The sequence below is a fragment of the Vanessa tameamea genome, chromosome 16 (genome assembly GCF_037043105.1).
Source record: "Vanessa tameamea isolate UH-Manoa-2023 chromosome 16, ilVanTame1 primary haplotype, whole genome shotgun sequence".
Classification (NCBI taxonomy): Eukaryota; Metazoa; Arthropoda; class Insecta; order Lepidoptera; family Nymphalidae; genus Vanessa; species Vanessa tameamea.
The window spans coordinates 3,330,422-3,354,706 of NC_087324.1; the positions used below are offsets into that span (position 1 = coordinate 3,330,422).

The 24,285-nt window shown below is 31.6% G+C and overlaps 1 protein-coding gene across 2 annotated transcripts in view; it reads left to right on the top strand.

Annotated features, from left to right (window-relative positions):
• Nucleotides 1–1,271: 1,271 nt before the first annotated feature.
• The window catches only part of LOC113393991 (protein N-terminal asparagine amidohydrolase), a 58,404-nt gene continuing 35,390 nt past the window's right edge, over nt 1,272–24,285 (top strand). Inside the window, exon 1 of one of the 2 annotated variants that reach the window (XM_064217308.1) lies at nt 1,272–1,289. The gene's annotated coding sequence lies outside the window, so the exon portion shown is untranslated. Of the gene's footprint in view, nt 1,290–23,943; nt 24,097–24,285 lie in introns of those variants that run through there. The other variant, XM_026631148.2, reaches the window with a different exon arrangement.

A 24,285-nucleotide genomic window follows, 5' to 3' on the forward strand; every position in this document is an offset into this window, starting at 1 on the left:
TCTTGCATGCCCTTTTAGTTCTAGTTACAATATATACTAAAATGTCTTAAGTATTAGTATTACCTTTGTGTTGTTTTATTATTAAAATCTTTTTACAATTTATTGGTAAAGTATGGTAGTTAATTTTAGTAATTTTGTATTGTTGTAACATATTTTAATATATTTTTATCAGTTGACTAAACAATTGGATAAATTAATGCCAAAAAATATTGTGCTACAGTTTTTCGGTGAGTCAAATTTGTAATTGATTGCGAAATGTTCATGTGGTTTAACTTTATAATCATCTTTAATCGGCATTAAAAAAAAAAACACCGTGTGTAAACCTGCACTGGGCAGCGCCGTGGAATGAGACCTAAACCATCTCAAGAGGCGTGGTGGTTTTAGTGTAGCTGCCAGACTTGCAGGATTTTTTGTTTTATATGATGTGTTTGAAGTTAGCGTTTAGGATTTAAGGATTTTTTAGGAATTTCGAAACCTGTCATGGTTTTGTTTTGATTTCATTTCATTGTAAATTGCAAGTCACTCATTTACATTTGGCGCGAAAATGATAATACCTCTTTTAAATGATTTTTTTAATATCAAATAGTTATCATTAGTTCAGTTAGTATTGTAGTTTTTCGTAAAAAATCGTTTTAATTTTGTTTACATTTTTCATTTTTTTCTTATAGGTATTTACATCCATAGCCTGTCTCTAACCGGCCAGTAACATTTTCAAAAGAAATAATTTGTTAATTCGTAATAATTTAGTAAAATGCCATCAAGAATCCTCTTTGATTTTTTGCACACCTACGGCTAGAGCTCTTCAAAATGAGACCATAACTGATTTTTATACGCAGCTATCGCCCCATAATCACTGGGACAAACATCGGTTGCTATTAATATATATAATTGCGGACCAATATAAAATGATGAATAAGAAAGTTCACTTAGCACCAGGTTGCTAATATGCTTTTATGATAATTAATAAATAAATACTCTACTATTAAAGTAACAGTTGTAGCATTAAATAGTAAATTTATGAAAGTGCCAATAGTAAAGTGATGCAGAAATCTCAAGAATTTATAGGCAGATATTAGATGTGGCATATGTTATATTATGGTAATTAGACAGTAATTTCAATTACAACTTTAATCTATCCCTAATGTTTGTGACAATTAGCTTAAATTCTATACCGACTCTATGTTTCGTATGATAATGAGATTTTTATATTAATTGACAAACAAATAATAATATTTTAATTGTCTATTGTTACAGTTTTTATCACAACGACAAATCGTGATGTCTGAACCGTAAGTAAATGAACGAAGCCATCTCGAATTTTATTGAAAATTAGACTCACAGTCTGTAAATTTTTTCCATTGCTTGGAGCTTATTCCACGGCTCCTGTTTTGGTGGATAGACATGTGCAAAATTTTCCTCCAATACATGCAGGTTTATTTTTATGATGAACACAAATAGGCTCATGAAAATTCATTAGTACTTGCGCAGTATGAACCGCTGGGTCATCTCGGCAAAGTAAAATAAATTAGGTAAATTATTATCGTAAATGCAATGATTTCAAAACATCTAACATATACATTTGCGACTGCAATAGTCGCTACACCTGCTCGAATAAATTATGATGTGTCTGAATGTATTTTGCATATCTCCGTTCTCGAACCTCGGACTCGAGAATTGTTAGGTCGTGTTGAATGGTGATATTTATTTATGGGAGAGGGGGGTCTCCGGGTAACAAATGATGATGCTGGTATTATAGCTATTATTTTGATATTTTATTTATATAAACACTTTATTGTAGATACTGATTGTAAAACACATTACGTAGGTTAAAAATAAGAAATATATAAAAATTGGTGCATCATAAAAGGCTGATTTCTACTTTAGATAAGTAACCGTTGAGTAAGGCCATTTGTGAATTTAAATCAGTGTAGGTGTATTTATTTATATCTTCTTTTTTACAACTTATTATTGCTTCATTTTTTTTCTATAATTATAAAATTTCAATTGTAATTATCGCTGGGATTCGCTTGTAATAAAATATGCGCGTCAAAAACAGATTCAGTTGAAACAATAAAAAATATATACTACAATACGACTGTGGAAATTTGTTTATTTATAGTAAAACATCCTAGTATTGGAACTAGTGCGAATATGAGCGCCCCAAAATTTTAACTATACCAATTAAGCTAAAACTGTAAACACATATAAAGACCTTATACTCAAATACAGAGAACGCATCCTTTCACAAAAAAAAAAAAAACTAAAATAACACAAGATATTCCTCCATCATAATATCATATAACTGTTGAACTGTTTTGACAAAATATATTAAAATACTTAATAGTTTTCATCTTAAACTTTGATATGAAGTCATTTTCAAACCTAAGATTATAAATGATTCGTAAGTCTACTAAGCCATTTTACAGTTTAGGTAGCGCTTCTCATATCGATATGACATCACCCATTGACATCTCAATGTCTACGTACGTGGTAGTAACTCCCGTCCCGATGTCTACACCAGTATTCTATTCGATCGTGCCGCACGCCTGCATAATGCGCTTGAGCTCACCGAAGACCTATTTTTTGCTGTAGTGAATTTGAAATCGAACATGTCTACGAGATTGTGTATTTCTTGCGCTTGCGCTGGTGCCCTTACTGTTTGAACGCGTCTCTATGAATTGTATTATACTTTCTTACATTAAAAATATACAAGGCGGTAATTATGAGAGTTATTAAATTTAATGTATATCAATAGAAAAACTTTACTTTTAGAAACTGACTGTTTAAAAAGTAATAGATTCCATACTGTTCTAGGAAAAATTAAGTAATTTCTGCCCAAAATTACGAGTATGTTGTTATTATTGACGTTCATGAAAGAGGACTGAAGAAATTTATTATAAATTCATCTGTTTCGATTTGAGTTCGTGAAGAAAAAGAGTAAACAAACAAATGGTAGCGGTCTCATCATATAACGGTAGCCGTGGGTAGTATAATCGCTTGAAGTGGTTTTGTTTTAGAAATTGAGAGGTTGCCGAGTCGTGACATTTGTGAGCTTCTTTCCCGGTCTTAGTTTGTAGGACCTTTATGTGTTTGAGAGGTGAGCTGTTCGGTTCCATAGTTTCCTTATAGCTGTTGTATTGTTCAACGTTTACTTTGACGATTGCATGAAGATACGTTAAATTTATTCTGCATATGAAATTTCCGTCATAAGTTGTTTTATCGTAACTGTAAACCTATTCCGAAATGGAATGTCATTTAATAACACGATGTTAAAGTATTATTTGTTATTGTGAATTATTAAAATTAAATTATTGACAGTCATAGTCATGAGGTGTTTCTTCTATTTTGTCTTCATAGATATAAACATTAATAATTTTATTGTTTGAATTGCTTAAAGGCCTAAGCAAACATGGCTTCGCACAAATGGTTTATGTTCGGTTGATTTAGTATTTATTTCTTCTATGCCAGATGCAAGGAATCGAATTGTTTATTTGTTGCCTTTAACTTTACGTTCGATTCGACTCCGCCCGTCGGACACACCTCCTGTATCTAACATTTTATCTTCTCTCTTATGAACTGTATTAATCTCATAATCGTATAAATCACGAGATATATTAAATTTAAAAATAGCTTTTAGCGTTCTTGCTCACTATTTATCGTTATTTAAAATTATCAAGTGTGTCATTGTTACTTATACTTGCTGATTTTGTTTTTTTTTTGTCGTGTTATCTATCACTGATGTATTTACCATTTACACGATATCTTAGACTCCAATTATAGCCGGCTTTATTGAATGCTATTTCTAAAGTACTTGATACGAATTCGTATCGTAGATGCTATTAAGATAACAGAAGACTTATTAATTAGATTGGTTTCCGATTTATTATTGGTTGATGTAATATATACGTGTAATTGTTGTAACGTTATCTTATTGGCGATGTTTTATGTGACTTAAAGAAAATCCTAAATATATGAAGTGCATATCATTTGAGTACCATTTTCATGTCTTTCTCTGTTTATGATAGTTTCTATCTCTTTGTCATATTTAAATCCTATTGGCTCAGTGGTTTGTTGTGACGTGGTAATAAATGGACTTATGGCCAGACTAAGTACTTTAGTACTTACATAATATAATATTAGTCTGACATAAGGGTGTTTTATTAGTTGGTTAAACGTCTTAGGTAACTTATTATCCGGACTCGATACAGTAAATTACAAGTTTATAATAAAATATGAATTTACAAAGTAATTATAATATTAAACTGTTGCTAAGTCGATAATTAACAAAATTCATTAGTAACTTAATGAATACATCAATAAACATTGTAGATTGTATAAATTAATTACAGAATTTATGGAATTACCTGTTAACACCTTGTAAAATATTACCGAGCTCGGACCTTCTAAAGTTAGCGACTTTGGGTTAAAGTACGAAATAATTATTATTATTAATGATCTTGGTTAATTCTTTGTTAATCCTCTTACAACTGTCCCGAGTGTTTCGTAACTTGTAATTACTTGATTTGTAACAACCTAATTAATTGGTTAAAATCTAAATATATTTTATTCAAGTAGGCTCTTAAGTCACTTTTGAATCGTTATTTTACGTGATATTAATGTAAAACTATGGATTCGGATTGATCAATAATCCGAATATAGTCAATAGTTAATGAGTATTTTGTATTAAATACTAAGATATAGAATTATTCGGCTAAAAAGCTACTTTATTAATGGTTACATGTATTTTATAAATTATTCGAAATTGTTTTTGTTTGAAAATCTGTACCTAAATAAAGTAAAATAATAAATAGTATAAATTTTGTTGGGCAATAGCCTCCAATCGTTTTGAGAGAAAATTTGGAGATTATTATACCATGTTGCACCCATGTGGGTTGGTGGGAACACATTGCATTGCATGATGGTAGAATTCCATTCATAGACGAGGACAAGATGAATTTGAAACACAAATTAAGCACCTTAGAATTCTGTTTCGAACCTGTAGTCGTCTGCTGATATTCACGCGTCCAAACCACTAGGTCATCTCATAAAGCGCTCAATGCTGGTAAGCCTAGGTTTATTATTTATAGGATCTCACTTTTCTTGCATCTACTAGATGGAACGCTGGTTATGAGCATGGCGTGTAATCGGTTTAACTTCATTAATTAATGTCCCTTCGGATTACCGGACCGTCTATTGCAACAATATTTGGTCACCCGCATACAACGCACACACTTGAATATAACTGGAGTTCAGGCAGGGAATTAAAGTTAACAATATGTTCATTTTTTGAATGTATACGTACCGACTATATGTTGAACCTTAATTTTTTATACAATTAACATAAAGCAAATGAGCGACTCCTGATGATTGAGAATGAGATTAAAGTTTTTTTAAAGAACCATTTAGTTTATTATTCGTTTTAAATGTACAAAGATTATTTCGTCAACGTATATAATAATGTACTTAGAGTTCACGATAAAAATTGATCGGTTTGTTCTAATAGATTATAAAAATAATGGTAATTTGCTAATGTTACATATAAAAAATGTCTTTAGAAAATTTCAATTTATTATTTTACAACTACAAGTGAGGCGACTCAATAACTCTATCTTGTTAGAATATAAATAAACAGTTAATATCAAAGTAACAAACATTAATCGGTATTAACTTGATTAAGTGGAATCTAGCATAGTTTGCTAGTTTCGTGTTTTATGTAAATAAGGCAGGTAAATTGATTTGTTATTGTTATAGAGATACATTTGATGCTTTTTGTTATTGTAAGAAATTGACTTTATGTATATAGGTACGTGGGCGGTTATGAATTTGAAAGACTTTTGTGACTTATAATTCCAAATATAATCTATTCATCTCTATTTATACCCGACTATTATATATAGTCTATTTCAATCGAAGACCGAATAAAGATAAACAAACCTAAGATTTATGTATGTCTCGCGATTTGCTAATACCTCAACTGTATTGGGCGCCACTGATAGTTCTTGACTAATATGTCTTTGTTTATAATAGAACACTATTCCATTAAACTACTTAGATTATTACTCTATATTATACATATATTTTATATTATATACTCTCGACCAATGACATCGCGTCATGTCAATTCGATGTCAAATGTTGTTTATTGTTTTTTTTTTCTGGTTGGAATAGAATATCTGTATATACATATAGAAGAGGAAATACTCTCCATATTATTTTAGCCGTTATATTCATTCGTACGTAATAGTGTCACCTCTTCTCAGATAACTTTTTAACAATTCAGGTATCGTTAGAAAAGTCTTGAACGTCCACGGGTTTAAGATTTAATGTACCATGTCTCTCTTTTCAATATAGCGCAGATGATGTAACATGTATTTAAAAAGTATATTTTTGAAATGTTCTTTGTTTGAAATGTAACGTGTGTACGTTTCAAATATAAGTGCTAGTTGCTTTAGCTCGCATAAACGTAGTCGGGTTTTAGTTTTTAGACCTTTACTTGTTTATTAAAAATATTCTAACCAAAACTTTATGGTGATCTGTAAGCTCCAAATTGTAAACAAATGCCTTGATATCCATCAATAACCAGTTCAGATAAATGGCAGTCATTTGTTCCAACTGATTGGTCTGCTCCGGGGATGTATCCGACTTGATTGTTTTCCGCGAACCCTTCCAAAGTTCGTGGAATAAATGAAAACCGCTGCGGATAAGGGTAACCAATCTCCAAGTCGTATCCCGGTAATATTTCGTCGCTACTAAGAATAGCTTTAGTTTAAGATATAGAATTTATTGTTTGAATTCAGAAATTTTATCTTCTATCAGCCAAGAGCTATAAATATGGGCGTGTACTGCATCTACATAGAAATGTTAAATTTAGTTGTATCTCTGCCACATGTGTGATGAAACAATTGATTTCCTTTTATAGAAAGGCTATATTAGGAATACACTGTTTAAACATTTTGTATTCATTTGCTCTTTTGTTATTGTAAAATATGAACGTAAAACAAGTTTTAATATTCTCACATTACATGTAACAATGTGGACGATATTTTAAAACGTTTTTGCAATATTTCTCCCTTAGCTGGTTCATTTGTTACGAGCGGCGTCTAGGATTTATTTACAAGCAACATTATCTTGTACCCTCAAAGTGGCTGGAGTCGTGTATGTGAATATATACGTGTATTAATGGCGTTGGAGCGGTTTATTCATATTTTACGCGAGCAAACAGATTGTATGTAATAATTGGACATGCGTCAGGCGTGTCGTAGTAATGCGGTCGTAAGTTAGCCGGTGGCCCGGGGCAGGTGTCATTATGCCAATCTCGACAATTCAGCGTCGTCGTGTTCCGACGGTGTCCGTATGATCTATGAGCTCGTCTTATGAGCCGTTGAATTGGCTTCTGCGAATTAGCCCTCGGGCTGATTTAGGGCGCCATGATGTCCTTTCATATTAACATACCGAGAACAAATACGAACACATCTTGAAATTAGGTTAATTGCGCTGAAGATAATACCAAAAGTGATTTATTTTGTTGCAAACTTTAGTAGGTAGATCTCATGTTTCGGTCGATATTTAGTTATTTATGTTATAAATGAATTTAAGTATAGCCTATTCCAATCGAAGTAGAAATAAATATACTAATAACTAAACTTTAGATTTCCGTATTTCATGCGATTCGCTAATAGCTTGGTTATATTGCGCACTACTAAGAGTGCATGATTAATATATATTTATTCATAATAAAACACCATTGCACTAAATTACTTTAACTGTACTTCCAAAATTTCGATAACAGTTTCGTCGACGTTCAAAACGCACAAGCTGTCGACCAATGCTTTCGCGTTAATTTGCTGTCAAATGTTGTTTATTTAGGTTTTTTTCCTATTATGTTTGGAATAGAGTATAACTGTATATCTGCTTTGAATAAAAATGTAAAATAATACCGAATCCTGTAAATTGATAATGTCCCATGCAACAACTAATAAAGGCCAAGCGTCGACGCTGCATTTGATTAAGAGCGGCCTAATGAAATTAATCACCACAGCAGTAGAGCTCGGAGCTTCTTGACAAACGACCGAATGTAATTTCACACGCCATTATAACACGCTTGCTGGAGGTACAATATCCTATTAAGCGTCAATGTGTTCGAGCTAATAGATTTGTTCTGAAAGTTGATATAAGTACGCTAATGTTACCTCTGAATTTTCCAAAGTCAATGTTTTGAAATAAATATTTAAATAATTATTCAATTGCATTTATTTCAAATTATATGTTTAACAATATTTTTCCTTGTATGTTTCTGAAACAACTTATATCCATTATTAATAACCATAAAATATATTATATGCGAGAACATATTTACGATTTGAAGCATAAATGCTGATTATAATAAAATTGGAAATATATTGAATTTTACGATATATAATTGTAAACTCTAACGGGGTCGGGTGATTGCTTAAGCAATTCCGCAATTATACACTTAAAACCCTCACCTTAAGTCAGTGGTATCATAGATAGCTTTGATCATAGGAGTCTAGTCGGTATATATCATAGTGTAGTTGAAGGAAGAAACAAGATCGTCGCTAGGCGCGGCCCCACCGATAAATCTGCCGCGCTTAACTCGCAACCGGTAAATAACTATGGGATTTCCGCGTGCGAGAAGGCGATGCGCCCAAGCATAAATCTATGCCCGTATTGTGATATTGTGTTGCCATTATGGACCCCGGGAAGGCTGGACGTCACATAAATACGTGCGGTCTCCGCTGTTAAGACTTGTTGACTCTGTCTGTACCGCTCTCGTATTCGTGTAGAGGCACGCTTTCAATGGTCTAAAATCCAGTTTTTAATGAACAATTATCTTATCCTTGATTTTTTCTTAAGTACCGCAATAAAGCAAATATAAATCGTATTAATATTAATAATTTTCTTAAAATGAAAAAATATATAATACAAATTTCACTAAATAATCTTGATTTCGAGTTGTTTTACTCAGTTAACTTTCGCATGTCCTATTAGGACGGGTGTATCGAGATCGCAGGAACGATGCTACACGTGTTCAAGTAAAATTACCATTATTATCGATCATCTTGCTACGTCCTAACGACCAGCAATAGGCGCGAGCTAGACGTGAATTTTATCCGAAGATTCCGTACCAAGACCGAAGAGCAGCCGTCCCGTTACCGGCGTCCTGTAATTGTGTTTTGTTTACCTTTTCTGTTTTAGTAAGACAAGACTTTGATTAAATCTTTCTTCGTGTGGGAAAATTCATGGTAGACAATTTAATAAACTTGATTTACCAAACTAGAATATATTGAAATTTGAAGTAAATTAGAGCATTTTATTAAAATTGACTATCGCAATTTTCATATTTTTATTTTTGTAACCTTATCATGATAATTGAAAGTCAAATTAATATTTTTGAATAACTTATAACTATCAAGATGTTATATCTTAATCGTTGCGGCTTTGGACGCGTATTTTTAAACGAAATATGTTACTTTTGCACCTTAAAGTATATGACGTACATTATTAATGTCGGTGTGCTAACAAGAATGGATTTTATTTTAAGTTAAATATTGAGGAGGTGCAGCGAATCTCTTTAAAATTGAAATTTCTCATCGCGTCTTTAACATTATAAAACTGTAAGCCTATAAATTATTTTATATAAAATATTTATAAATAATCATTTAAAGTTGTATAGCTTTTAGCTATTGAGTTATATTCAATCACATAATTATATAAATGTGATTAATACTTTTTGGTTTGACATTTTTATAATAAAAGTAGAGGAAGAATATTTTTGAATTTGACATGGGAATTGTGAATCTGGGTTGAAAAGCGGAAGATAATGGATGATTGTAACAAAAACTGGAAAAATAAATATTGTAAACTATATTAAATATTGTTAATTATTTGACGTTCCTATTTACTTGAAGCTGGGTCTTCAAAACGTAGATTGCTTTCGTATTACAATTCCTAATTTCATAGTTTAAGATGTACGTTGATCAAGATATTGCCATTTACTCGTATAGATATATGTTATATTTGCAATTATTTACGAGATATGACAATGTAATTTACAAAATTACACTTGCACATGCGAACCTAAATCATGTAGATGATTAATGAGGTGAATCTTCTGGTGCAGCTCGTCCTACAAATTATCGATAACGCTCTGTTACTCTGTCAGTGCGGTGCAAATTTTATTTAGTGGCCGTAAAATTGGATGCTCTTATTGTACGGATGTTTTGTTCACGAGAGTTCTGTAAGTGTTGAGTTACACAGTAATAATAATATAAATGTTTATCGTTTACGAAAATAGCTCAATAATATTTTCTAACAGTAGTTATTTAAACTTATACAGGATATTCGATTATTATATGCCATATAAAGCTGTGCTAAGACATACGTTACGGCTATCAAGATCTACACCGATATTTATTATTAATAACTATAATACAGATAAACTATAAGACTTTCATGACTGGTTTTCAATCACCGAAACGATTAATTATGAAAACACATAATGAAGGTATAAGAAAATCAGTAGTGCTTGCATGAATTCAGAACCGAGCGTCTGTTCATTATTTATCTCTCTATTTGTGTGTTCTTGGATGAAAAAAATATTTACAAGAGTTAGGTTTTGAAATCGAGTTTCGAGAGAGATCGATTTGAAATAGGTTTTGAAAGCGAGATATTTAAACGCACGCGCGCACAATATTCGATGTTTTGTACATTAGCACGGTATGAGCCAATAGATCGATTATTGAATGTTTATATATAATATATATTTTTAAGAACTATGGAATAATATCTAGTCTGTAATCCTAGTTAGTCTGATTTTCTTATATTATTGATGTAGAGTATTTTTATTGTGATATTTTTGTGTTGTTAAACTGTTTTTAATATTACTGTATTTTATTACCCTAGGATGTCATCTTGAATATCTTATTCTAAAGGTTATAAAGTAAGTACTTTATAACCAACAGACTATAAATGTACCACTACTGGGTCTCCATTGCAGAGAAGGTTACGTGCATATTCTACCATGCTGCTTTATTGCTGGTTGTTGGATACAGATGTAATATAGTATTTTATTTAAATTTGAGACATGCAGGTTTACTCATTTTTATTTCATGATGTTTCCCTTGACCGCTGAGCGCAAAATTAATTATTATCAAGCACATGGAAATTTAGTCAATCTTGTCTGGGTTTGAACCCGCAATAATCGGTTAAGATGCACGTGTTCTGTATCTCCCTGTTCTGGTCTCATACTTTCCATATGGTATTCGTGCTCTATAGCTTGCTTATTTATACTCCGAGGTTGTACTCTACAAAGAAAAACAATACTAACAATAACATTTGAAGCAACGCGCAATGGTTATGTCCCGTGATATTCCCGCTCTCAATCCACTATATATCCGCACTAAAGCGTTATTTCTATCTAACAACGACGTTATGCTTTTATCCTTATCTAGTGGTGTTGGTTATCTGTTTTAATGGTAACGAAATATTTGAATAAACAAGCACATTTGTTAGTGGAAATAACATTCTTCGGTTTCATTATCTCGGTTTTTGTTACGATATATTATTTTTGTTATTTTCTTTTTAAAGTCATTGTAATGTAACGAAGTCTGTCACTAACTGTCAAACTTGAAAGCATTCTGCATATTTGCGTATATTTTATAGGGATAATTTATAAAAGATAAAATTTAATTCGAAGTAATAAAATTAGTTGGGTCAAAGTACTTCGTTGTACGTCGAGTTGAAATCGTTAAAAAGAAAGTTCGAAGCGACAAGTGTTCTATCGATCGCTAAATACCGAAGTTAATTATGTGTACTTTGATACAACAGTATATTTTACGTGTTTTAGTTTAGACATAATTGAAATTAAACTTTATTATGTACATTATCTTGCTAAGATGTCGGGATTCTGATGGTTGTGAAATAAGGAATACCTACATTAGAGACTAAATTCTTCGTCATCAAAATCGATATCGTAAGTCAATTAATAATAATTAATAATGCTCTGTTAATGTTCACTCTCTGATTATTTTTATCTAAATTCTAAATCTTATTATTAATATTGTATAGCAGCCTGTATTTTTGTCTGTCATTTCATACGTCATTGTTTAGTAATAATACAAAGCAAATCACATATAAAACGCCCGTAAAATAATAATAGAGATTCTATCGTTTTGTTTACATATATTGGAAATAATTATATTGTACTATATACCTTAAGATTAAAAACTGTATATTTTCCTTTTCGTAGATTTTAGTCGTGTTTTAACTGCGGTCGAACTTTGTATCTGTGGCCTACATCTTTGATCCAGACATCACAATTAAAGGACATCGTGAGGCCCGATCGGAGAGTATATCTGGTTCTTAGTGGGTAGTCTAGAATTCGAAATACATATAGTCTATACACTAACTGTCAAGCGCTGAGGCCACTTGAATCTTAACCACAGATCGTGGGTTCAAACGCGGGCAAGCACTAATGAATTTCCATGTGCATAAGGGCGGTTTTGTTGTGCTTAATTTGTGTTTATAATTCATCTCGTGCATGGCGCTGAATGAAAATATCTTGAGGACACCCGTGTGTCAGATAAAATTCTGCTTTATGTGTATTATTGCGTATTGCAATAGCGTGATGGAACTTCAAATCTTCTCCTTAAAATAATATTTTTTTCATCAAAGAACATATACAAGCTGTAACTAGAAAAAAGTATGATCCCGGTTGAAATCCGATTAAAATAATATCATCAAAAACTACAGCAATTAGATAGTCTATACATCTATACTAATATAATAACTGCGAAAGTAACCGTATTTAATGAAATTTGATAAGAAGCAAGCTCGAACTTCAAGGAAGGACCTACATTTTTATGCCAAACACCTGACAACTAAACCCTTAAAACGAGAGCGAAGCTGCGGGCGACAACTACTTATTTATATTTAGTTGCGTACTAACAAATTGCATACCGAGAATCATTTCCGTTTTTCTATAGGACATAAATATATTCTATATTTTTATGTGACTGTCTAATTTGACATATTGATGTTCGAATGTTGCAATTGATTTATAATACGAATTATTTTACACTCGGCAAACTTGTATGTTGCCCTTTACACGGCTTCCTGTAACCATGTAAGTCGTTCATGAATCGTCTCATGTCGTTGTACGCTAAGATTGCGCTATACTAAGAATAATGATTTTCATTTGTTTTAATATTTCATTGTACTTTGTAACTCTACTAACTAAAACGTTCGGGCTTCACATGGGTAGCATGAGGATCGATTTTATATTGAAAGATAAACATAAAAAAGTCTTCGTTATTTTGGGACGGACTTTTTTACAGGATTACGTAATAAAAAAAATTGTTCTTTGAACTTCCTAAGGCCTGAGTTACAAGGAGCTTCGAGAATTGCGAATCATTACTTGAATTATTATATTTGTGTTCCTTCGGGGTATTACCAAAATATAAACTTGGTATTTTTATCCGATTTATTATTGTTTTGTTTCAACAAGATACTTCGTTTCGATATAAATGTATATCATTTTGAGAATTTATTTGGAGTGTTTATTGTAAAACGATAAACGTACAAACTTATAATTTGTAGATCTAACCTTAGTATGTATTATTGCAAAAATAAATTATTAAGTACGAAATTCTATTATTTTTTTTTTATTATCAGTGTAAATATAAAATATTATTTATCAATATTTAATATAACATTGCTATCTGTGTGTCTTATCAAATCAAAATATTTTTATTGGAATGTAGTAATACTGAATTGTCAAATGTTATCAGTGGTTGAAAATGTCCTTACTTAACTTGAGATATTAACGATCTTGACGACCTCCGTGGTCGAGTAGTATGTACACCGGTTTTCATGGGTACGCCACTCCGAGGTCCCGGGTTCGATTCCCGGCCGAGTCGATGTAGAAAAAGTTCATTAGTTTTCTATGTTGACTTGGGTCTGGGTGTTTGTGGTACCGTCTTTACTTCTGATTTTCCATAACACAAGTGCTTTAGCTACTTACATTGGGATCAGAGTAATGTATGTGATGTTGTCCAATATTTATTTATTTATATTGTATGTCGTACGAGAATAATCGGACAACTTGGAGAAGTCAAAGTGAAAGTCAATGTCAAAAATCTTTATTCAATATAGAAGTGTTTACACTTGCTTATTGATAGTCAAAAATCTACCACCGGTTCGGAATTTAACACATCGGACCTGAGAAGAACCGGCGAAAGAAACTCAGCCGGATATATATATTTTACTATAAACTGATAATTTACAAGCCAACGTTCTGTTATACATAAAATATCGATGGCATCACTGTTTATGAATAACTCAATTCCTAAATCTTTTCCTGTCATTCCTTGAATGTTTTGGTGCACCAGGTTTACAAGTTTACTATTATTATTGTTTTGTTTATTTCTAATTTTAAAATTTAGGAATTTATCCAAGGATAAATTACTATTAGGTAAATTATTATTAGTATTAATAATACTTGAGCCAGAGACTACCGCTATTGTGTTAAAATTCAATTTAAATTACTTTTATCAGTGTTAATATAAATTAAATTATTATTTTTATTATACATATGATCCTTGGTAACCTTGGCCATAAAATAATTATTAATATTGTAAGCAATTAGGTTACCAATTTGTCTTCTGGATTTTATTGGTAGGTACATAGTACCCTCTGACAATTTAAATCTAAAGGAGAATTGCAAAGAAATTTTGCAATATCTCGAACGATTATGAAAATCGAAATCTTCGTTAAATTCCAACTCCGAATAATTGGAATTTTTTCTTTTGCAATCGTTCTAATATTAAGGCAATGATTTGATTTGTCTGATCCTACGGCAAAACAAAACTCTTACTATAACCATTACAGACATATTATTAAATTAAAATTACAAATGACAATTAGCAAGCTCCCTATACCGTTGAGACTTAAGATGAATAGTATTCTATCGTCGATCTTGTAACATAACTTGTAATAGTTTTCAACATTTATTTTGTTATAAATATGCAGCAGAGTAGTGGAGCTGCGGGCAGGATGCGAAAGTAAATAAATGTGTCCGTTTTATTTACCGACGCTGCCTTCACAACGTTTTATTGGATTCGTATCTTGCTACGGGCGGCTTGGGATACGTTTCACAACACTAATTTTATTACAAAAAGGATTAAACGTAAACCACTTCCCTTTTTATTTTGCTTTATGATCGAGATAAAATATTACTTTTCTACTTTTTTTTTAAACGACCAACATGTCGATTGATTCAATTGGTTGAAAAGTGACTAAGCACTTATTTGTATTATTATAGGTACAAAGATAATAGTTTCTTTTTAAATATAATTTTAAGTTATTACGTAATCGATTTGGAACATGAAATGAATTATAAATATTAATTAACTACATAAAATTCAATCGTGTTTGCGCAGATTAGAACTCGCTATCTTTAGTTAAAATTCAAGCGATCTACCCACTTTGGTTCAATGTTCTATCCAGCACATCTTATAAATAATAATTAAACTCGAAACAAATTGACGCAACATACACAATAAATTCATAAAATTATTTCATAGTCTCAGAAATCTTAGTACGAAATATTATATATCGTAATTTCGCCGTGAGAATTCAACCGGGGCCGCCATTACGGTATTGCAATGTGAAATGACATTTACAGCGATCGAACGTAACCATTCGCTTAATTAGATCGTAAACTCTATTTGTGCACTCATTACTGCGTTGTTGCCGTTGCTAAGCCAAATTCTATGGGGATTTATTCGGCTTTGACTACACGTGTTTTATAGTTTTCCGAATAAAACAGACTACGTGACCAGACGATGGTCAGCCGTCGATGTTTAAAGAGGTTTTATGTTACAATAAATGTTTCCTTTTTTATTGCTTTTTTATATATGAAACGTTAATGACTCCCAAAATAATATCAGAATTATTGTTTAAATCATATAAATAAATGTAAATGAGTAATTAAATTAACCCAACATTTAATACAATATTTTTGTTAAGAATCAATAGTTACAGTAATATGATATTTCAATCAACAATACATATATATTATAAAAAATATATACATATATACATAACTAAATCGTTCACCAATTTAAAAAAGTTTACATAGTTTGCAAAAGAGCCATAGGCGGTTTGGAAGAAATCGCTTCAAAAGGGAAATATTGTTACATAATGTAAAAAAACAGCAAATATATCTTTAAAATATGATATAATGCTACATGTCGCATATTTCATTTATACCGCCATATTTACTTCTAATAAGTTTAACATTAACGGTAGGTAATAAATTCCAACCTGATAAAGTCGACTCGATAACATTTTGTTATTAAACATAAATCGTTGTTTAATCTCTTATATGCGTAACTTAATGGTTATTATCAAATTATATACATTATTTTGTGTAAAAAAGTAAATAAATTAATAATGACAGTTGAACAAGTGTAAATATATTTGTTCTGAACTAGTATTCGTTTCTAGCTTCGCTCGTCTATGCAAGACGAGGAAGAGAATGTCGCTACCCATTTATAGGCAGTTCGCACCGTCTTCTCTTCTCCGTTGGTCGTCAGAATAAAATAATTTCCGTCAGCCAGACTTCACGCTGAGAAAACATAAACTTTAAATTTTTAGAAGGTGCTAATGTTTGCGTAATTTAGTTATCGAATCATATACCTACATATATATATGTATATAAATATATAGGTTTTTTTATTGAAAATTTTGTATTTTTAAATGGATAACATTTTCTACCTTCATAATATCGATGTATACAAATTAAAATTTTTGGATTTTATTTTAACTCGATTTCGTACAAACTTGTTTGGATTCGTACAAAACGCTGATAAATTATAATACCGCTGCACATTAAAAAAAATATGTATTTTTTATTTTAAATAAATAATAATTAAGAATATCCCATTGCTGTTTTGATGTGTTCAGGCTTGGTTGATGAGTGAGCGAGTGTAACATGTACAAGGGATATAACATGTTAGATGCGTAGCAGCGCTTCGATGGTGTAAGTGGTGGTTTTTACTTCTCACATTGTCAAAGGTGATTTACCGTTAGGTGATTACATCTTATTTGCCATTCTATAATAAAATAAATACATTGTACTCGGAGCATTATTAAAATATTTTTCTAATAACACACATATTTTAATATATTTAATCTGTCAAATTGATTTTGAGATTGTGTAATACAGATCAACGTCAATGTCATTCAAAACGTAATCGTACGCCAGTTTCAATTTCGTTGATCTGAAAATAACTGTCCCATTTGTTTTTTAATGTTCTAAACGTATTTCTTAATTCGAATTTTAAATCAAGTTTTTCAGATTTATAAACACGACACAAAATGCAATTATAGTCTGTAATGATATTATTCATCATATTTATTATGAAGTAAACAGAACAATGAGAACTTATGTAACAAAAGTAATTTATGAGTCTCAATTCCGGGGCCTTCCATCGTTCCCTCGACTTTCACACAGACAAGATTTGTTCTGATAAAAACATATTGGTGTCAGCTGCCCAGATTGTACGGCGAACCTGAAAGCGCATGTATTGCACCTATCTCCAGACACGGGCCATGGGCTAAGCAAACACTCCGAGTGAGTGGTCTAAGATGCAAGAAACTTTTGCGAATACCTAAAATAATAGAACAGTAACCTCTTATTGCAATTAAATTCTCTGTAGACTAAAAAAAAAAAATTCGTGAATATGAATATTTAATAAATTATTTGTTAATTAGTATCAGTAGCGTGATAGATAGTTGCGTAGCTATGCATTAGGATTCTGATTCTATGAGGCCCCAGCGAGCCGTAAACGATGTTGGATAAGTCAATATAATACTTTGGCAACACTTGATTACTTTGTTTTTTATATATAGTCTGTATCGCAGCGCTGTGTACTGTTGCTCCAGATTCTAAAATTTTCTTTGTTTAAAATTAAAAACTGCAAGTCAATTTCAAACTTTGTTTTACTTAATAAACGTACATACGATTTTTTGAAATTTAATTCGAAAACATTTTTCGGAAACTTTTTTTACTTTCAGTAAATTACGAAGATTACAAGGGATATGCTATAAAATAAGCTCAGCTTTCTATCATTACCATTAACTCTATATTGTCATTGTATTTTCTATTAGCACAACTTGAAATCATAAAGGAATTGAAATTTTTATACCCTTGGATTTTAAAATCAAGCTCTCAGATGTCGACTAGCCGGCTTCTTGTCTAACGATAGGTAACCGTGATAGGTGACAGAATAAGCACCAAAAACATTATCCTTAAAAGAAGTCTACTTTGTCCAATAGTGGGACATTATCGGTCTGTCATTGGAGATGCACAAACTTTTAGTTGCTAATCTAGTTCTTGTTATTACCTACATTGCCTTTTGCTGGTGAATGAATGGCAGTTACTTTGAGAGAAATGCACAAATCCTCACCACCATTGGTAATAAATTGATATATGAATGATTAGAATTTTATAAAATCTTAAAGTGTAAATAAATGTTTACAATATCAATTTATGTATGTATAATCTTTTGGGTCCTATTTTATTTAATCGCTACGACTACGACGCTACTGCCTTGTACCTTATTCATTTTACCTTTCACCGTGGAGAGATATTGTCCGTGCAGCCGAGATCCCTACGCCTCATTACCATATACTGTGCCCGTGACAGCATCGCAATTAACTATCTGTTTATTGTTGTTGAATTATAAACGACGTCGCGTGATATCACTCCCGTATGGCAAATGGAAAGCTAGGCCCGGCTTGTGTTCAGCTCGGATTTATTGTACTGTACTGTCAAGTCAAGCACTTCCTTAAGACTATCAGTTGAGTGTGCTGGATCTGTTCCCGTTTGCTTTATTTCGTATTTCACGGAGTTATTATCACCTTTATATGTTTTGTAAATAATAGTAGATTAACTATTAACAAATGAATTAAATGATTGGAGACTTATCACACTTATTTAAATATATAACACACATACATACAAATTCATGCTCACACAATTAAAATTAATTTCTTTTTTTTAATTGGTAATACTTACCTACTTTTAAATTAATATTCTATGGAAAGACACTTATTCACTTTTCGCACTATTTTGGAATATACTTCTGCCTAATTAAGACATGTAAAATAGTTTAAAAAGTATTTTTTGGTTTTATTGTAACTAGATAGTTACATTAAACACATGTTATATTAATTGAATAACAAACTATATCAATCCCACGAGACAAATCTCTAGACTCGACATTAGTTTGAATCGATTTTATTAGTGCGTTTTCATTGACTCGTATCTCTTTCTGTTTTGTTTATTATATATATTATTATTAGTTTTCCATAATTTTTCATAAATATTATAAATACGAAAGTAACTCTTACACGGCCCAACCACTGAACCGAATTAGATGAAAAATTGTACGAAGCAAGATTGAACCCGAAGCTTTAATTTTATTACCTAAGCTGACGAACAATCCCTAAAACGCGAGCGAACCCGCAGGAGAAAACTTGTTTTCCGTATAAGATATTACGTATGTAATGATTTACGGCTTAGAATTTCCACATTTTAAAGTGTTACAAGTGTGTGTTTGTACTTATTTCGGGTTTTTATATTTAAGTACTTCCTACGTCTATTAATTGCAGTTATCACTTGTGGATATGTATTTATTGATTGTTTGTCGAATTAGAAACGGCATTGCATCTACGATTCTACGAATAAGACAAGCATTATTTTCATAGTATTCAACTATTACATCATGTTTTAGAACTTCCCTAATGAAATCAAAGATCTATTGCTGCCTATTATTTATTTATCCCGAAAGTAGATTCAATTATAGTTTAATAAATGTTTTCTAGTAGATATGTATATCAACGCATGACTTACAATTTTATTGATTTTATTTCAGTTCTTGAGGATTCTGATAATGAATTTGTTGAAGATAATATTGACCAAGTAACAGAAGTACAGTGTATTCGAATAACTTTTACGTCGCTGATTGGTCATGATTTAAGAAGTGTTATTTAAGCAAAGAGAGATCTTCATCTTGAACACACTAACTGCTAAATTACATGCAACATATATTAGGTTCGAACGCTATTGTCTGTTATTTAAATCATTCGATCAAGTGATAACAAACCCCAACCTTTCACGATGTTTACACACAACCTTTGATACGTTCTGGTTGCGAAAACCGAGCTGGATTTACGCTTTTACATAAATAATTATAAATGTCAATTTGTGAACATTGATTTAATGTAGTATTGATTCGATACGAAATTTTTCTTCATACTTACATTGGTTTTTGTAGGTAAATAATCAACATGATATAGGAATTGTAAATTAAATAATGAATATTGATATTTGTAAATTAAATAATGAATATTGATATTTGTAAATTAAATAATGAATAATGAATATCGAAATCCCTTAGAGGTGGAATATCTAGAAACACTTAAATACGTATATAATAATTTTTAATCAGTATCCCAAAAATAAAGTTTCAAATTATTAGTTTAAAATATGACGACTTCCATAAAAACTTACAGCCCTTATTTCATCCCCTTAGTGGTAGAATATCATTTTTAATCAGTATCCCAAAAATAAAGTTTCATGTTTGTTACTTAAAAAATGGCTGATTTCTATACAAACTTTCAACCCGTATATCACCCCCGTAGGGGTAGAATATGCAGAAACACTTAAATAAGTATCTACTCCTTTTTAATCAGTATCCCAAAAATGCTTCTAGTTCTAAAAATTCTAAACATGACAATACTTTCAACAACACCCTTTTCAACCCTTTACAGCACTTTTTTCCAAATAAAAAGCTTATGTCCTTTCTCAGGATCTAGACTATTTGTGTACCAAATTTCATTTAAATCGGTCCAGTAGTTTTGGCGTGAAAGCGAGACAGACAGACAAAGTTACTTTCGCATTTATAATATTAGTATGGAAGTATGGATTGTTATTTCAATCGCTAGAGAGCTCCGATAATAACCGCGTCCGATCGCTGCTAAATTCAAAGTGCTACAGGGAGAACCGCGGCCTCCGACGCGCCTATAGCACGCTCCCGCCACCCCGGCCGGCCGGTACCACCGCAAACGCTACGTTCCGCAATTTTTAAATCTGTAATATCTTCGAAAATATTAATTTAAATCATATGCTGTAAAGGGCCATGTAGATCAATATTAAATCAACAATGTATTTAAGGTATTTCATTGGATAAGGATTAATGCTGTATAGGTTAAAAGCTTCGAAAATTAGCCAATATTTGTGGTAAAAAATAAATGCCAAAAATTTTTTATTGTGGGTTATCACTTACATATAGACACACATCATCGCGGACTTTTTTGTAGACATTTTTGAGGTGTACAATTCTGTAGTACATTATTTTGATCTATCTCATAGTGTTCAGCCAGCGTTTACAATATATGCGCAAAAAATGTGTCTTTTTACGACATCACATTAGAAACATCTAAAATTATCAGTGTTTATCTACTATATTGTCCACGTATTATACATACAAAATCATTCTCTTTAAATCACTCTATCTATTAAAAAAAAACCTCATCAAAATCCGTTGCATAGTTTTAAAGATTTAAGCATAGACAGGAAAAGACAGTCAGCGGGAAGCAATTTTGTTTTATACTATGTAGTGATAACAAATAGGTACAACGTACACAGTTTTCACTCATTAGGAAATACAAACCGCAATACAAATTATTTCTCGTAAAAAGTAAACGATAAAAAAATGTTTATTGTGGATTATCTTTAAGAGATAGATATATACCATCGCGGACTTTTTTGTAGACATTTTTGAGGTGTACAATTCTGTAGTACATTATTTTGATCTATCTAGTAGGGTTCAGCCAGTGTTTACAATGTAAGCGGAAAAAATGTATAAATTTACGACATCACATTAGAAACTTTTAAAATTATCAGTGTTACTTAACTATATTGTCTATGTATTATATACAAAAACCTTTATATTTATTATAAAAAAAAACCGCATCAAAATCCTTTCCGTAGTTTTAAAGATTTAAGCATACAAAGGGACATAGGGACAGAGAAAGCGACTTTGTTCTATACTATGTAAAGATATTTAAGATTGCTGGTGAAAATTAAGTGGAAATTCTTTTTATATTTCTAAAAGCTGCATTGACGTGTATTTCTTTTTTTTTTAGAACAGAACCTACCTATATCAATTAGAATTTTATTCTAAGTTCAAATCCTCATGACTTTAGATTTCGATCGCGAACGATTCAGACTAATTGTGCACGAAATATTATAGTCAAGAAACGTTTGAGAAAATATAAGTGCACTCTCGATTTCACTCTCATAAAGATGGGAATCCGGCACGACCGGATTAGAAGGAAGGAATTGTCATAAGGCTCATATACCACCATTCCCTAACTCCGGATAGTTATGAGAACTTCTTCACTGAAAATCACCATCATTTTTGGCAACCCCATATCCCTGTAATGTTCGACTCGGAATTCAAACACGAGACCTTATGATTTGCAGCCGATTCACTCTGTGACTATATTTATTCATATCGTTGATACTATTATTAATTGATTTTTACATATATAATTCGCAACTTGTATGTGATAGCACTGGGAAATTGAAATTTAACAGTCTCTTTAGAACTGTAAATAAATTAAAGACCTATTGACGCCTCTTTATAATGAAACAACATCTTAAATATATTTCATAATTTTCACTTTAATTTAACATACAATTTTTCAATGGTATTAAAGCAAAGATATTGTCTTATAAGATATTAATCGTCACGTCAAACACCGTTACTTTTGCAATTAGTTACGTGACATTCAATACACGATAAACATTGTGCAATAAATTCGTACATATGTACACAAAATTGTTCGTTTAATTGGAATCTTTAATTTTATTATACCATTTGTATTTTCTATACCAACGTAACTTTTGTCTGCGACTGTACGTACATAAACAACGCGAACGCTTAATTAACTCATAACTCATATTAATTTCGCCTCACTCAACAGTGCTGTAAACGAAAAAAGTGAAAAATGCTATAAATAATTGTACTCTCGACAATCAAATCGACGTATGGTAATGAAGGAGGTTCCACGATTTATTTCAAACGCGACCTCTATATATACTATGAATAATTGTGTTTACAAAATTCATTTTGAATAATAAAATGAGTTAGTCATTATGTCGTGTATTCGAACTTTATTACTTTCTAATGTGTCCTATTATTTTAATACTTTTAATATACATCGAAATGTCACGTTGTCATTTTTGCCATTGATTTTTTTTTTATTACATAAATAATATCGAAGGAGTTTTAAATTGTTTAAACGGCCTCTTTGGTTACTTTGTAAATTTTATTGCGTTTCCTAAAAGTATTGTTGTTGATAAAGCTTCAAACAAGCTATAAAAAGAAAGTTGTGGGTGCAGTAAAGCGATAAGATACCATCAATAGCATATTTCAAGAGAGACGCTCGTACTGTTTTTGTCAATATGTTAAGTATTCACATCCCGCATCAAGATAAGAAGCCACAAGATGAGGGACGCTCACATAACGTAATTAGTCTGTCATTCGGACGATTTTTTATCTTGTGTGCCATCGACAGTCATCAACACTATTCGAATTGTAAAAACAGCTGTCGAGCCGTTATTAATAGCACCTATGCATAGATACCGATGTCATACTTCTGACGAATAAACAATTAGCGGACTTTGAATGAATTCGACAACATTTCGCTGGACGCGTGACAGTGAGGCGTGTTCCAATGTTAACTTGCGCATACATCATCGTTCTCGATACACCTGCGATGCCCCGCCTACAATGTCCCCACCCCCCGCGCGCCTTGCAGCCCCTGTCTTTCGTTTGCCATCATCAAGACACCATTCCATGTTTAGACGTCATCCGGAGCGGTCGTCACAATTGTCGCTCATAATACGTTCAGTGATTTAGAACTGAGTGCTGTGTGATTAACTTTACGTGTTACAATTTTTTTTATCGTGATTCGACGGAAATTTTCAACGGTATAATCGTAAGTTAAATATATATTCATATTAATTTTCGATTTAATAGGTATCGTGTCGTTTAATAATATTTATAGTAGATAATGTAATTCGCTATCGACTCGCTAAGGCAATGAATCTTGGCCTTTATCACTAGCGATAAACAGCCAATATAAGACAGTTTAATTTTATACACATTTTATAGTTTAATAAGATAA